The sequence below is a fragment of the Drosophila ficusphila genome, unplaced genomic scaffold (assembly GCF_018152265.1).
Source record: "Drosophila ficusphila isolate 14025-0441.05 unplaced genomic scaffold, ASM1815226v1 contig_638, whole genome shotgun sequence".
Classification (NCBI taxonomy): Eukaryota; Metazoa; Arthropoda; class Insecta; order Diptera; family Drosophilidae; genus Drosophila; species Drosophila ficusphila.
The window spans coordinates 1-17,266 of NW_025064571.1; the positions used below are offsets into that span (position 1 = coordinate 1).

General features: G+C 36.3%; 2 non-coding genes and 1 pseudogene across 2 annotated transcripts; all 3 read left to right on the forward strand.

Moving 5' to 3' along the window:
- The first annotated feature begins 5,698 nt into the window (after positions 1–5,698).
- On the forward strand, positions 5,699–7,693 carry LOC122320603. Its single transcript, XR_006245721.1, has one exon. It is a non-coding gene; the product is annotated as a small subunit ribosomal RNA (ribosomal RNA).
- Positions 7,694–8,293: 600 nt separating this feature from the next.
- LOC122320599 lies at positions 8,294–8,473 on the forward strand. Its single transcript, XR_006245718.1, has one exon. It is a non-coding gene; the product is annotated as a 5.8S ribosomal RNA (ribosomal RNA).
- Positions 8,474–8,911: 438 nt separating this feature from the next.
- Positions 8,912–16,425, forward strand: LOC122320600 (annotated as a pseudogene).
- The last annotated feature ends 841 nt before the right edge of the window (positions 16,426–17,266 follow it).

Below are 17,266 nucleotides of genomic sequence, written 5' to 3' on the forward strand. Positions count from 1 at the left end.
ACAAAACGTTGTTGCGACAGCATTCCTGCGTAGTACGAGAGGAACCCGCAGGTACGGACCAATGGCACAATACTTGTTCGAGCGAACAGTGGTATGACGCTACGTCCGTTGGATTAATGCCTGAACGCCTCTAAGGTCGTATCCGTGCTGGACTGCAATGATAAATAAGGGGGCAATTTGCATTGTATGGCTTCTAAACCATTTAAAGTTTATAATTCATTTTATAAACGACAATGGATGTGATGCCAATGTAATTTGTAACATAGTAAATTGGGAGGATCTTCGATCACCTGATGCCGCGCTAGTTACATATAAAAACATTATTTAATACAATGACAAAGCCTAGAATCAATTGTAAACGACTTTTGTAACAGGCAAGGTGTTGTAAGTGGTTGAGCAGCTGCCATACTGCGATCCACTGAAGCTTATCCTTTGCTTGATGATTCGATATTTAATAAAATAACGAAATGGAAAGAATATTATAATTATTAAATTTATTTTGATAATTATAATTTTGAATTTTGGGGAATCCAAAGAAAAAAGGTAGCCAAAAAGTACTCGTCATATTATTAGTGACGCATATAAGATCATGTCAAAGTAAAAGAAACAAAGTAATGTTTGAGATTAACTATGAATCCACTTTTACGGTAGCCAAATGTCCCGTCATATTATTAGTGACGCATATAAGATCATGTCAAAGTAAAAGAAACAAAGTAATGTTTGAGATTAACTATGAATCCACTTTTACGGTAGCCAAATGTTCCATCATATTATTAGTGACGCATATAAGATCATGTCAAAGTAAAAGAAACAAAGTAATGTTTGAGATTAACTATGAATCCACTTTTACGGTAGCCAAATGTTCCGTCATATTATTAGTGACGCATATAAGATCATGTCAAAGTAAAAGAAACAAAGTAATGTTTGAGATTAACTATGAATCCACTTTTACGGTAGCCAAATGTCCCGTCATATTATTAGTGACGCATATAAGATCATGTCAAAGTAAAAGAAACAAAGTAATGTTTGAGATTAACTATGAATCCACTTTTACCGTAGCCAAATATTCCGTCATATTATTAGTGACGCATATAAGATCATGTCAAAGTAAAAGAAACAAAGTAATGTTTGAGATTAACTATGAATCCACTTTTACGGTAGCCAAATGTTCCGTCATATTATTAGTGACGCATATAAGATCATGTCAAAGTAAAAGAAACAAAGTAATGTTTGAGATTAACTATGAATCCACTTTTACGGTAGCCAAATGTTCCGTCATATTATTAGTGACGCATATAAGATCATGTCAAAGTAAAAGAAACAAAGTAATGTTTGAGATTAACTATGAATCCACTTTTACGGTAGCCAAATGTTCCGTCATATTATTAGTGACGCATATAAGATCATGTCAAAGTAAAAGAAACAAAGTAATGTTTGAGATTAACTATGAATCCACTTTTACGGTAGCCAAATGTTCCGTCATATTATTAGTGACGCATATAAGATCATGTCAAAGTAAAAGAAACAAAGTAATGTTTGAGATTAACTATGAATCCACTTTTACGGTAGCCAAATGTCCCGTCATATTATTAGTGACGCATATAAGATCATGTCAAAGTAAAAGAAACAAAGTAATGTTTGAGATTAACTATGAATCCACTTTTACGGTAGCCAAATGTCCCGTCATATTATTAGTGACGCATATAAGATCATGTCAAAGTAAAAGAAACAAAGTAATGTTTGAGATTAACTATGAATCCACTTTTACCGTAGCCAAATATTCCGTCATATTATTAGTGACGCATATAAGATCATGTCAAAGTAAAAGAAACAAAGTAATGTTTGAGATTAACTATGAATCCACTTTTACGGTAGCCAAATGTCCCGTCATATTATTAGTGACGCATATAAGATCATGTCAAAGTAAAAGAAACAAAGTAATGTTTGAGATTAACTATGAATCCACTTTTACCGTAGCCAAATGTCCCGTCATATTATTAGTGACGCATATAAGATCATGTCAAAGTAAAAGAAACAAAGTAATGTTTGAGATTAACTATGAATCCACTTTTACGGTAGCCAAATGTTCCGTCATATTATTAGTGACGCATATAAGATCATGTCAAAGTAAAAGAAACAAAGTAATGTTTGAGATTAACTATGAATCCACTTTTACGGTAGCCAAATGTCCCGTCATATTATTAGTGACGCATATAAGATCATGTCAAAGTAAAAGAAACAAAGTAATGTTTGAGATTAACTATGAATCCACTTTTACCGTAGCCAAATATTCCGTCATATTATTAGTGACGCATATAAGATCATGTCAAAGTAAAAGAAACAAAAGTAATGTTTGAGATTAACTATGAATCCACTTTTACGGTAGCCAAATGTCCCGTCATATTATTAAAATAAAAGATAATGTCAAAATAAAAATAAAAAAAAAAAGTAAGAGATAATTAAAAAAAAAAAACCTATACCTTATTAAAGTATCCAAAAAACTATTATTAATAAATGATTATGAAAATATATTATAGATTATTATTAAAATAGGTAATTAATTTATTATTACGATATAGGTCACCCTGACTAACAAAAGATTTTTTAAAATACACAATTGAATGGCGGGAGTAACTGTAACTTTTAAAGTGTAGTTCAATGCCTTGTTAATCAATTAGTAATGTTCATCAATAAATTAATCAAATTCCTACTGTCCCGAAGAATTGCTACTGGGATAAAATTAAATTAAACCAACGCGGCTGGTGCTCACACTAAACACTTTTTTTCCATTAAAAATCATTATAGGTAGGCAAGGCAGTTTTGCCGATCAAAGTATTCTTCAAAATATATGAAATTATGATATCCGATATATATATATATATATATATGATATCAATAATATAAATAAATTTACCATATACATATGAAAATCAGTATGAATATCAATTATATGAAGAAATATATATCATATGTATATAAAAAAGTATGAAATATACCTATAAACCTACCTATAAGTGGTTGCCGACTCAAGTATTGTTTAAAACATATGATATGCATATGATTTTGTCAATAATATTAATAAATTAATCATATACATATGAAAATCAGCATAAATATCAATTATATTAAGAAATATATCATATGTATATAAAAAAGTATGAAATATACCTATAAACTCTTAAGTAAATTGAGAAAAAGCCACAGTGTGGGCTCATCTAGTACTGAAAACACCCGATATCTAGATAGGGTGTTCAAAAACTATTATAGGTAGGCAGTGGTTGCCGACCCAAGTATTGTTCAAAACATATGATATGCATATGATTTTGTCAATAATATTAATAAATTAACCATATACATATGAAAATCAGCATAAATATCAATTATATTAAGAAATATAACATATGTATATAAAAAAGTATGAAATATACCTATAAACTCTTAAGTAAATTGAGAAAAAGCCACAGTGTGGGCTCATCTAGTACTGAAAACACCCGATATCTAGATAGGGTGTTCAAAAACTATTATAGGTAGGCAGTGGTTGCCGACCCAAGTATTGTTCAAAACATATGATATGCATATGATTTTGTCAATAATATTAATAAATTAACCATATACATATGAAAATCAACATAAATATCAATTATATTAAGAAATATATCATATGTATATAAAAAAGTATGAAATATACCTATAAACTCTTAAGTAAATTAAGAGAAAGCCACAGTGTGGGCTCATCTAGTACAGAAAACACCCGATATCTAGATAGGGTGTTCAAAAACTATTATAGGTAGGCAGTGGTTGCCGACCCAAGTATTGTTCAAAACATATGATATGCATATGATTTTGTCAATAATATTAATAAATTAACCATATACATATGAAAATCAACATAAATATCAATTATATTAAGAAATATATCATATGTATATAAAAAAGTATGAAATATACCTATAAACTCTTAAGTAAATTAAGAGAAAGCCACAGTGTGGGCTCATCTAGTACAGAAAACACCCGATATCTAGATAGGGTGTTCAAAAACTATTATAGGTAGGCAGTGGTTGCCGACCCAAGTATTGTTCAAAACATATGATATGCATATGATTTTGTCAATAATATTAATAAATTAACCATATACATATGAAAATCAGCATAAATATCAATTATATTAAGAAATATATCATATGTATATAAAAAGTATGAAATATACCTATAAACTCTTAAGTAAATTAAGAGAAAGCCACAGTGTGGGCTCATCTAGTACAGAAAACACCCGATATCTAGATAGGGTGTTCAAAAACTATTATAGGTAGGCAGTGGTTGCCGACCCAAGTATTGTTCAAAACATATGATATGCATATGATTTTGTCAATAATATAAATAAATTTACCATATACATATGAAAATCAGCATAAATATCAATTATATTAAGAAATATATCATATGTATATAAAAAAGTATGAAATATACCTATAAACTCTTAAGTAAATTAAGAGAAAGCCACAGTGTGGGCTCATCTAGTACAGAAAACACCCGATATCTAGATAGGGTGTTCAAAAACTATTATAGGTAGGCAGTGGTTGCCGACCCAAGTATTGTTCAAAACATATGATATGCATATGATTTTGTCAATAATATAAATAAATTTACCATATACATATGAAAATCAGCATAAATATAAATTATATGAAGAAGTAATTCATATGTATATAAAAAGTACTGAATTCAATATTCTCTTAAGTTATTATAGGAGAATAACTGTAGGGTGGGTGGCAAGCCCAATTGAAAATGCCCGATTTCAAGACATCGATGCAAAAAACTACTATAGGATGGTCAGTGGATGTCCATCTAGAATTGATATAAATCTATGTATATAATATGATTTAGTCAATGTTGACAATATATATTATAATATTATCCGTATAAATTTGTTTCTTTATTCTTTTTGAATACGAGACTTGGCTGAGCGGACTAATATTATTAAAACTCAAGATAATAACGTTGAAACGTGCGCCAAGGTTATATATGTATATATATAATAACAATTGGTTTCCAATTATTATCGTTAATTTTTGGTGGCAGGCTAATATAATGTATATTAAATTAGTACCTGCCTTAAAATCGGACGCACTATATCGTTTGCCGGTATAGTGAGTTCAAATAAAATAATAATATTTTTTAATAATATTATTATTAAATAAATACTTATTTTTCATATGCGCTCGGTTTTATATTATATATCATTCGAGAGTTATATGGAAAAATGTTAAATTTTAAATTTAACATCAAAATACAAATGATTTAATTCAATATTTATATTGATTAAACAAAAATTGCAAATGTGTGGATACATAAATAATTATGTATGTTGAAATAAAATGATATTTTAGAATAAAATATTGTACATATAATAAAATTATAGTAGCAAATATATATTAAATAAAAATTATGTTATAAAATTATACATACATACGTATATTTATATATATGATGTAATGAATAATTCTTATAACATCTAAAACTTGTTATATTAGTGGCGAAACAAGTATAAAACAAAACATAAAAGAAGGATTACGAATGCTATACAAGTTTTGGCCGTAATCAAATTCAAAAAATAGAATATTAAAATAATAGATCTATAATATTTATATTGCATTATTTCTATTCGAAAATATGAATGAAATATGTAAAGAAAAACATTATTCTGGTTGATCCTGCCAGTAGTTATATGCTTGTCTCAAAGATTAAGCCATGCATGTCTAAGTACACACGAATTAAAAGTGAAACCGCAAAAGGCTCATTATATCAGTTATGGTTCCTTAGATCGTTAACAGTTACTTGGATAACTGTGGTAATTCTAGAGCTAATACATGCAATTAAAACATGAACCTTTATGGGACATGTGCTTTTATTAGGCTAAAACCAAGCGATCGCAAGATCGTTATATTGGTTGAACTCTAGATAACATGCAGATCGTATGGTCATGTACCGACGACAGATCTTTCAAATGTCTGCCCTATCAACTTTTGATGGTAGTATCTAGGACTACCATGGTTGCAACGGGTAACGGGGAATCAGGGTTCGATTCCGGAGAGGGAGCCTGAGAAACGGCTACCACATCTAAGGAAGGCAGCAGGCGCGTAAATTACCCACTCCCAGCTCGGGGAGGTAGTGACGAAAAATAACAATACAGGACTCATATCCGAGGCCCTGTAATTGGAATGAGTACACTTTAAATCCTTTAACAAGGACCAATTGGAGGGCAAGTCTGGTGCCAGCAGCCGCGGTAATTCCAGCTCCAATAGCGTATATTAAAGTTGTTGCGGTTAAAACGTTCGTAGTTGAACTTGTGCTTCATACGGGTAGTACAACTTACATTTGTGGTTAGTACTATACCTTTATGTATGTAAGCGTATTACCGGTGGAGTTCTTATATGTGATTAAGTACTTGTATTTTTTCATATGTTCCTCCTATTTAAAAACCTGCATTAGTGCTCTTAAACGAGTGTTATTGTGGGCCGGTACAATTACTTTGAACAAATTAGAGTGCTTAAAGCAGGCTTCAAATGCCTGAATATTCTGTGCATGGGATAATGAAATAAGACCTCTGTTCTGCTTTCATTGGTTTTCAGATCAAGAGGTAATGATTAATAGAAGCAGTTTGGGGGCATTAGTATTACGACGCGAGAGGTGAAATTCTTGGACCGTCGTAAGACTAACTTAAGCGAAAGCATTTGCCAAAGATGTTTTCATTAATCAAGAACGAAAGTTAGAGGTTCGAAGGCGATCAGATACCGCCCTAGTTCTAACCATAAACGATGCCAGCTAGCAATTGGGTGTAGCTACTTTTATGGCTCTCTCAGTCGCTTCCCGGGAAACCAAAGCTTTTGGGCTCCGGGGGAAGTATGGTTGCAAAGCTGAAACTTAAAGGAATTGACGGAAGGGCACCACCAGGAGTGGAGCCTGCGGCTTAATTTGACTCAACACGGGAAAACTTACCAGGTCCGAACATAAGTGTGTAAGACAGATTGATAGCTCTTTCTCGAATCTATGGGTGGTGGTGCATGGCCGTTCTTAGTTCGTGGAGTGATTTGTCTGGTTAATTCCGATAACGAACGAGACTCAAATATATTAAATAGATATCTTCAGGATTATGGTGTTGAAGCTTATATAGCCTTCATTCATGGTGGGCAGTAAAATGTTTATTGTGTTTGAATGTGTTTATGTAAGTGGAGCCGTACCTGTTGGTTTGTCCCATTATAAGGACACTAGCTTCTTAAATGGACAAATTGCGTCTAGCAATAATGAGATTGAGCAATAACAGGTCTGTGATGCCCTTAGATGTCCTGGGCTGCACGCGCTACAATGAAAGTATCAACGTGTATTTCCTAGACCGAGAGGTCCGGGTAAACCGCTGAACCACTTTCATGCTTGGGATTGTGAACTGAAACTGTTCACATGAACTTGGAATTCCCAGTAAGTGTGAGTCATTAACTCGCATTGATTACGTCCCTGCCCTTTGTACACACCGCCCGTCGCTACTACCGATTGAATTATTTAGTGAGGTCTCCGGACGTGATCACTGTGACGCCTTGCGTGTTACGGTTGTTTCGCAAAAGTTGACCGAACTTGATTATTTAGAGGAAGTAAAAGTCGTAACAAGGTTTCCGTAGGTGAACCTGCGGAAGGATCATTATTGTATATAATATCTTTACCGTAAACAACAATAACTTGTTTTAATTATAAAATATATTTTTATAATATAACAAGATAAAATTGCCAAACAATTATATATTTATAAAAAAGAAGTTCAATGAAAATTTGGATTAAATTTTTTTATAAATAAAATCAAGCAAACAAGAATAATAATCAAGCAAATTAAATTGTATTATAATATATTCACAAATTTATGTTTATATATTATAATATGAAACTTGCGTGTATATGGACCATAATATACACGCGTTGCGAATATGTATTGTTCATCATAGTTATGGGCATACATTGGCTAATGCAACAACCTAAAATGTTGAATGTTGTACCTGGTTTACTTCAGGTTAATGTTTTATATAAAAAACGCAATATTATATCACATTAAAATTATATGAAATTGTAAATTATCCAAGTAATAAATGGTATAATATTGTTTATATAAAACTAAGACATTTCGCAGCATTTCGTTTTAGGTATAAAAAAAAAAGATTTATTGAAGGAATTGATATATGCCAGTAAAATGGTGTATTTTTAATTTCTTTCAATAAATTCATATTTGACAAATTGAAATAATAAATATAAAAACTCTAAGCGGTGGATCACTCGGCTCATGGGTCGATGAAGAACGCAGCAAACTGTGCGTCATCGTGTGAACTGCAGGACACATGAACATCGACATTTTGAACGCATATCGCAGTCCATGCTGTTATGGTACTTTAATTAATTTTTTAGTGCTGCTTGGACTACATATGGTTGAGGGTTGTAAGACTATGCTAATTAAGTTGTTTAGAAATTTGGTAATCAAATTTCTAAGCATATGGTATATTATTGGATAAAAATTTTAATTAAATATAATTATTATTTTTATTCATAATATTAAAATATCTATGGAAAACATTATCTCACATTATAAATAATTTGATTGTGAAAAACGAAGAAAAATATTTTCATTTTCAATCATATAATACTGAGGAATGTCTAGCATAAAAAATGTTTGAAATATTTTTCATCTAGAATTGTCTCTTATTAATGATTTAGTAAAATTGAAATCTTTTGTAAATGTTATTGTTCTTCGTTAAATTCGTTTAAAACTCATAACTAAATTAAAACTAATTAACGAAAAAAATTTTTATACGAATTCATTAAATGTTTCTCCATTATATAAATGTAAAGAATATATTGAAAAAAAAAATGTTATATACAACCTCAACTCATATGGGACTACCCCCTGAATTTAAGCATATTAATTAGGGGAGGAAAAGAAACTAACTAGGATTTTCTTAGTAGCGGCGAGCGAAAAGAAATCAGTTCAGCACTAAGTCACTTTGTCTATATGGCAAATGTGAGATGCAGTGTATGGAGCGTCAATATTCTAGTATGAGAAATTAACGATTTAAGTCCTTCTTAAATGAGGCCATTTACCCATAGAGGGTGCCAGGCCCGTATAACGTTAATGATTACTAGATGATGTTTCCAAAGAGTCGTGTTGCTTGATAGTGCAGCACTAAGTGGGTGGTAAACTCCATCTAAAACTAAATATAACCATGAGACCGATAGTAAACAAGTACCGTGAGGGAAAGTTGAAAAGAACTCTGAATAGAGAGTTAAATAGTACGTGAAACTGCTTAGAGGTTAAGCCCGATGAACCTGAATATCCATTATGGAAAATTCATCATTAAAATTGTAATATTTAAACAATATTATGATAATAGTGTGCATTTTTTCCATATAAGGACATTGTAATCTATTAGCATACAAAATTTATCATAAAATATGGCTTATAGTTTATTTAAATTAAAATGCTTGCGTTTTAACACAAAATAAATGTCATTAATTTGATAAAGTGCTGATAGATTTATATGATTACAGTGCGTTAATTTTTCGGAATTATATAATGGCATAATTATCAATGATTTTTGTGTTTATTATATGCACTTGTATGATTAACAATGCGAAAGATTCAGGATACCTTCGGGACCCGTCTTGAAACACGGACCAAGGAGTCTAACATATGTGCAAGTTATTGGGATATAAACCTAATAGCGTAATTAACTTGACTAATAATGGGATTAGTTTTTTAACTATTTATAGTTAATTAACACAATCCCGGGGCGTTCTATATAGTTATGTATAATGATATTTATATTATTTATGCCTCTAACTGGAACGTACCTTGAGCATATATGCTGTGACCCGAAAGATGGTGAACTATACTTGATCAGGTTGAAGTCAGGGGAAACCCTGATGGAAGACCGAAACAGTTCTGACGTGCAAATCGATTGTCAGAATTGAGTATAGGGGCGAAAGACCAATCGAACCATCTAGTAGCTGGTTCCTTCCGAAGTTTCCCTCAGGATAGCTGGTGCATTTTAATATTATATAAAATAATCTTATCTGGTAAAGCGAATGATTAGAGGCCTTAGGGTCGAAACGATCTTAACCTATTCTCAAACTTTAAATGGGTAAGAACCTTAACTTTCTTGATATGAAGTTTAAGGTTATGATATAATGTGCCCAGTGGGCCACTTTTGGTAAGCAGAACTGGCGCTGTGGGATGAACCAAACGTAATGTTACGGTGCCCAAATTAACAACTCATGCAGATACCATGAAAGGCGTTGGTTGCTTAAAACAGCAGGACGGTGATCATGGAAGTCGAAATCCGCTAAGGAGTGTGTAACAACTCACCTGCCGAAGCAACTAGCCCTTAAAATGGATGGCGCTTAAGTTGTATACCTATACATTACCGCTAAAGTAGATGATTTATATTACTTGTAATATAAATTTTGAAACTTTAGTGAGTAGGAAGGTACAATGGTATGCGTAGAAGTGTTTGGCGTAAGCCTGCATGGAGCTGCCATTGGTACAGATCTTGGTGGTAGTAGCAAATAATCGAATGAGACCTTGGAGGACTGAAGTGGAGAAGGGTTTCGTGTGAACAGTGGTTGATCACGAGTTAGTCGGTCCTAAGTTCAAGGCGAAAGCCGAAAATTTTCAAGTAAAAAACTAATGACTAAATAAATATATATACAAGCCAAAAATAATATACTTGAATAATTTTGAACGAAAGGGAATACGGTTCCAATTCCGTAACCTGTTGAGTATCCGTTTGTTATTAAATATGGGCCTCGTGCTCATCCTGGCAACAGGAACGACCATAAAGAAGCCGTCGAGAGATATCGGAAGAGTTTTCTTTTCTGTTTTATAGCCGTACTACCATGGAAGTCTTTCGCAGAGAGATATGGTAGATGGGCTAGAAGAGCATGACATATACTGTTGTGTCGATATTTTCTCCTCGGACCTTGAAAATTTATGGTGGGGACACGCAAACTTCTCAACAGGCCGTACCAATATCCGCAGCTGGTCTCCAAGGTGAAGAGTCTCTAGTCGATAGAATAATGTAGGTAAGGGAAGTCGGCAAATTAGATCCGTAACTTCGGGATAAGGATTGGCTCTGAAGATTGAGATAGTCGGGCTTGATTGGGAAACAATAACATGGTTTATGTGCTCGTTCTGGGTAAATAGAGTGTCTATCATTTATGGTGGTTACTTGTTCCCCGGATAGTTTAGTTACGTAGCCAATTGTGGAACTTTCTTGCTAAAATTTTTAAGAATACTAATTGGCTCAAACCGATTAGTTCTTATTAATTATAACGATTATCAATTAACAATCAATTCAGAACTGGCACGGACTTGGGGAATCCGACTGTCTAATTAAAACAAAGCATTGTGATGGCCCTAGCGGGTGTTGACACAATGTGATTTCTGCCCAGTGCTCTGAATGTCAAAGTGAAGAAATTCAAGTAAGCGCGGGTCAACGGCGGGAGTAACTATGACTCTCTTAAGGAGGATGGAGATCTTAACCAGTGACCCTGGTGGCTCCAGGGTTTGATGGAATATGCAGAAGTGGTGTAATCCCGTATCTCGTCAGTCATAGGAAGTCAAACCAAGTCGTCTCGAAACCTCCTCGTGGTATCCTCCGGGTGCTAGACAGTTTACTGACTAGTAGCTAATTCGAGACGGCGAATGGTTCTTTGGGGTTACCAGCCCCTTAGAACTTTTTCCATGTTGGTGCAACTAATAGAAACGAGCCTCGGAGACCTAACACTTCTGTGGTACTTAACCTGGAAGCCCAACATGACCATAGTGCAGGAATCGACCCATTGGTTAGGGTCACCTGTACGATATGTGAAAGAATCTTTAGCTCTAAAAAGAGGGCTTGGTGTTCACATGTCACGTATGCACAAAGACGAGTTTGATCAACTTCGTCGGCGTGTAGACGTAAACCTAAGATGGAGTGAGGAAGAGAAGTGGATGATGGCGAGAAAGGAGTTTGAGCTTGCAGCAAGTGGTATCTTACGGCATCCAAATAAGCAACTAGCGGACTTTTTTACACACCGCAGCGTCGAAGGAATAAAGAAAATTCGACAGAGGGGTGACTATAAGGCAAAAATGGAGCAGATAAGAGGGCAATCTGCTCCCACCCCAGAAGTTGCAGAATTAAGAACCACACAGCGCCGCCCTAGTTATAGCGAGCAAGAACACCGAGTATCGCCATCGGAAGCATCCCGAATTATTCCATCTGTACAGTCTGGCGAAATCATGCGGAAACTACGGGGCTACCGCCCCGTAGTATGTAATCCCCTGTGGAGAGCCGAGGTCCTTCAATCTATCATCGATAGGGCGGAGGATCTTGGACCGGAAACCACTCTCCAATGTTTGTCCAACTACCTCCTGGAAATTTTTCCGGCACAGAATGCACCCCACATTCTGACGAGGCCTCCCCGGAGGCCCCGAAATAGGAGGGAAAGTAGAAGGCAGCAGTACGCAATGGTGCAGCGTAACTGGGACAAACATAAGGGGAGATGCATAAAATCCTTGCTTGATGGAGCTGATGAGTCGGTAATGCCAAACAGAGAAATTATGGAACCCTACTGGAGAGAAGTGATGACCCAACCCAGCCCAAGCTCTTGCGAGAACACACGGTTCCACATGGAACACGCGCTTGAGAGGGTTTGGTCCCCTATTAATGAACGGGACTTAAGGGTAAACAAGGTGCCATTATCTTCATCTCCGGGGCCTGACGGGATATCTCCAAAAACTGCCAGGAGTATTCCAACGGGTATTATGCTTCGCATAATGAACCTTATTCTCTGGTGCGGCAATCTACCACAACCATCACGACTGGCCAGAACCATCTTCATCCCGAAGATGGCGACGGCAACTCGTCCGCAAGACTTTCGTCCCATTTCGGTCCCCTCGGTCTTGGTTAGGCAACTAAATGCTATTCTAGCAACCCGATTGACCTCATCAATCAATTGGGACCCGCGTCAGCGGGGGTTCCTGCCTACCGATGGGTGTGCCGATAATGCGACGATAGTCGACTTAATTCTGAGGGAAAGCCATAAACGTTGGAAATCATGCTACATCGCGACACTAGATGTTAGCAAGGCATTTGATTCTGTATCTCATGCCGCAATCAAAAACACCTTGATTGCATATGGCCTACCAAAGGATTTCGTCGACTACGTACAGAGATCGTACGAGGTCGGGGGCACCACACTCAATGGGGAGGGCTGGATATCAGATGTGATCAGACCTGCGCGAGGTGTTAAGCAAGGGGATCCTCTGTCTCCAGTTCTATTCAACTTGATCATGGATCGGTTGCTTAGATCCCTACCCAAAGAGATTGGTGCCAAAGTCGGAAATGCCATGATAAACGCGGCAGCATTCGCTGATGATCTGGTCCTTTTTGCGGAAACTCCGATGGGCCTTCAAAAATTGTTGGACAAAACAGTTGACTTTTTGTCTTCTGTGGGACTCGACCTAAATGCTAACAAGTGTTTCACTGTTAGCATAAAGGGACAGCCGAAACAAAAGTGTAGTGTTGTAACGCAACACAGCTTTCGTGTAGGCTCGCGAGAATGTCCTTCAATGAAGCGCACCGACGAGTGGAAGTATTTAGGTATCCGGTTCACAGCGGAGGGGAGGGCCCGGTACAATCCAGCGGAAGACTTCGGTCCGAAGCTGTTGAGATTGACACGGGCCCCCCTGAAGCCACAACAGAAGTTATTTGCCCTTAGGACTGTCCTTATCCCACAACTCTATCACAAGCTGACCCTTGGGAGTGTGACGATAGGCGTTCTAAGAAAATCTGACAAATTGGTACGATTCTATATCCGGAAATGGTTAGATCTTCCGGCGGATGTGCCAGTATCCTTCTTCCACGCCCCCCATAATTCTGGGGGACTCGGGATCCCATCATTAAGATGGATAGCTCCAATGCTTCGTTTAAAACGATTGAGCAGCATTAAGTGGCCCCACCTCGAACAATCCGAGGCGGCCAGCTGTTTCATGGACGACGAAATGCGGCGGGCCCGGGTTAGATTACTAGCGGGAGGTACGGAACTGCTTTCACGTTCGGACATAGAGTCGTACTGGGCAAATAGGTTGTACATGTCTGTTGATGGCAGCGGTCTCCGTGAAGCTGGTAAATTCCACCAGCAACATGGATGGGTAAGTCAACCCACGCGTTTACTAACAGGAAAGGAATATTTGAACGGAATCAAGTTGCGGATAAATGCCCTACCTTCAAAGTCTCGTACTACGAGGGGACGGCACGAATTGGATAGACTGTGTCGTGCAGGATGTGATGCTTCCGAAACAACAAACCACATCTTGCAGAAATGTTACCGTACGCATGGAAGGCGGGTAGCTAGACACAACAGCGTAGTAAATTCAATCAAGTTGGGACTTGAGAGAAAAGGCTGCGTTGTTCATGTCGAACCAAGTCTGCAATGCGAATCCGGCTTGAATAAACCTGACCTGGTGGCTATCCGACAAAATCACATTTATGTGATAGACGCTCAGGTTGTGACAGACGGACACTCGATCGACGATGCGCACAAACGCAAAGTCGAGAGATACGACAGACCGGACATACGTACTGAATTGCGGCGACAATACGGAGGGACATGTGACATCGAGTTCCACTCCGCAACACTAAACTGGAGGGGGATCTGGAGTAGTCAGTCCGTAAAACGATTGATTGCAAAGGACCTCCTAGCTACTGGTGATAGTAATATCATCAGTATCAGGGCAGTGAAAGGAGGCATTTATTGCTTTAGACATTTTATGTATTGGAGCGGTTACTCTGGCGGTGCGGGTTGATGAAAGCACTGTGGTTATGCAAAATTGCCTGCTACCTTGGCACAACATCCAAAAAAGGTATAAACATCGCAAGTTGTCATATGAGGAGGGTTTTAGTACGTAGGCGCTGTAGAACTTCGGTTCTGATAGAACAGTGAATCGTGCATGCTATGAACTCTAATAAGAGATTAGTAGTATCTTTCGAAGATTTCCCTTCCTTAGCGATCAAAAAAAAAAAAAAAAAAAAAAATAGCCAAATGCCTCGTCATCTAATTAGTGACGCGCATGAATGGATTAACGAGATTCCTACTGTCCCTATCTACTATCTAGCGAAACCACAGCCAAGGGAACGGGCTTGGAATAATTAGCGGGGAAAGAAGACCCTTTTGAGCTTGACTCTAATCTGGCAGTGTAAGGAGACATAAGAGGTGTAGAATAAGTGGGAGATATTAGGCTTCGGTTTGATATCGCCAATGAAATACCACTACTCTTATTGTTTCCTTACTTACTTGATTAAATGGAACGTGTATCATTTCCTAGCCATTATACGGATATATTTATTATATCTTATGGTATTGGGTTTTGATGCAAGCTTCTTGATCAAAGTATCACGAGTTTGTTATATAATCGCAAACAAATTCTTTAATAAAACGATGCATTTATGTATTTTTGATTTGAAAATTTGGTATAACTCCAATTACTCAGGTATGATCCAATTCAAGGACATTGCCAGGTAGGGAGTTTGACTGGGGCGGTACATCTCTCAAATAATAACGGAGGTGTCCCAAGGCCAGCTCAGTGCGGACAGAAACCACACATAGAGCAAAAGGGCAAATGCTGACTTGATCTCGGTGTTCAGTACACACAGGGACAGCAAAAGCTCGGCCTATCGATCCTTTTGGTTTAAAGAGTTTTTAACAAGAGGTGTCAGAAAAGTTACCATAGGGATAACTGGCTTGTGGCGGCCAAGCGTTCATAGCGACGTCGCTTTTTGATCCTTCGATGTCGGCTCTTCCTATCATTGTGAAGCAAAATTCACCAAGCGTTGGATTGTTCACCCATGCAAGGGAACGTGAGCTGGGTTTAGACCGTCGTGAGACAGGTTAGTTTTACCCTACTAATGACAAAACGTTGTTGCGACAGCATTCCTGCGTAGTACGAGAGGAACCGCAGGTACGGACCAATGGCACAATACTTGTTCGAGCGAACAGTGGTATGACGCTACGTCCGTTGGATTATGCCTGAACGCCTCTAAGGTCGTATCCGTGCTGGACTGCAATGATAAATAAGGGGCAATTTGCATTGTATGGCTTCTAAACCATTTAAAGTTTATAATTCATTTTATAAACGACAATGGATGTGATGCCAATGTAATTTGTAACATAGTAAATTGGGAGGATCTTCGATCACCTGATGCCGCGCTAGTTACATATAAAAACATTATTTAATACAATGACAAAGCCTAGAATCAATTGTAAACGACTTTTGTAACAGGCAAGGTGTTGTAAGTGGTTGAGCAGCTGCCATACTGCGATCCACTGAAGCTTATCCTTTGCTTGATGATTCGATATTTAATAAAATAACGAAATGGAAAGAATATTATAATTATTAAATTTATTTTGATAATTATAATTTTGGATTTTTGGGGAATCCAAAGAAAAAGGTAGCCAAAAAGTACTCGTCATATTATTAGTGACGCATATAAGATCATGTCAAAGTAAAAGAAACAAAGTAATGTTTGAGATTAACTATGAATCCACTTTTACGGTAGCCAAATGTCCCGTCATATTATTAGTGACGCATATAAGATCATGTCAAAGTAAAAGAAACAAAGTAATGTTTGAGATTAACTATGAATCCACTTTTACGGTAGCCAAATGTTCCGTCATATTATTAGTGACGCATATAAGATCATGTCAAAGTAAAAGAAACAAAGTAATGTTTGAGATTAACTATGAATCCACTTTTACGGTAGCCAAATGTTCCGTCATATTATTAGTGACGCATATAAGATCATGTCAAAGTAAAAGAAACAAAGTAATGTTTGAGATTAACTATGAATCCACTTTTACGGTAGCCAAATGTCCCGTCATATTATTAGTGACGCATATAAGATCATGTCAAAGTAAAAGAAACAAAGTAATGTTTGAGATTAACTATGAATCCACTTTTACCGTAGCCAAATATTCCGTCATATTATTAGTGACGCATATAAGATCATGTCAAAGTAAAAGAAACAAAGTAATGTTTGAGATTAACTATGAATCCACTTTTACGGTAGCCAAATGTTCCGTCATATTATTAGTGACGCATATAAGATCATGTCAAAGTAAAAGAAACAAAGTAATGTTTGAGATTAACTATGAATCCACTTTTACGGTAGCCAAATGTTCCGTCATATTATTAGTG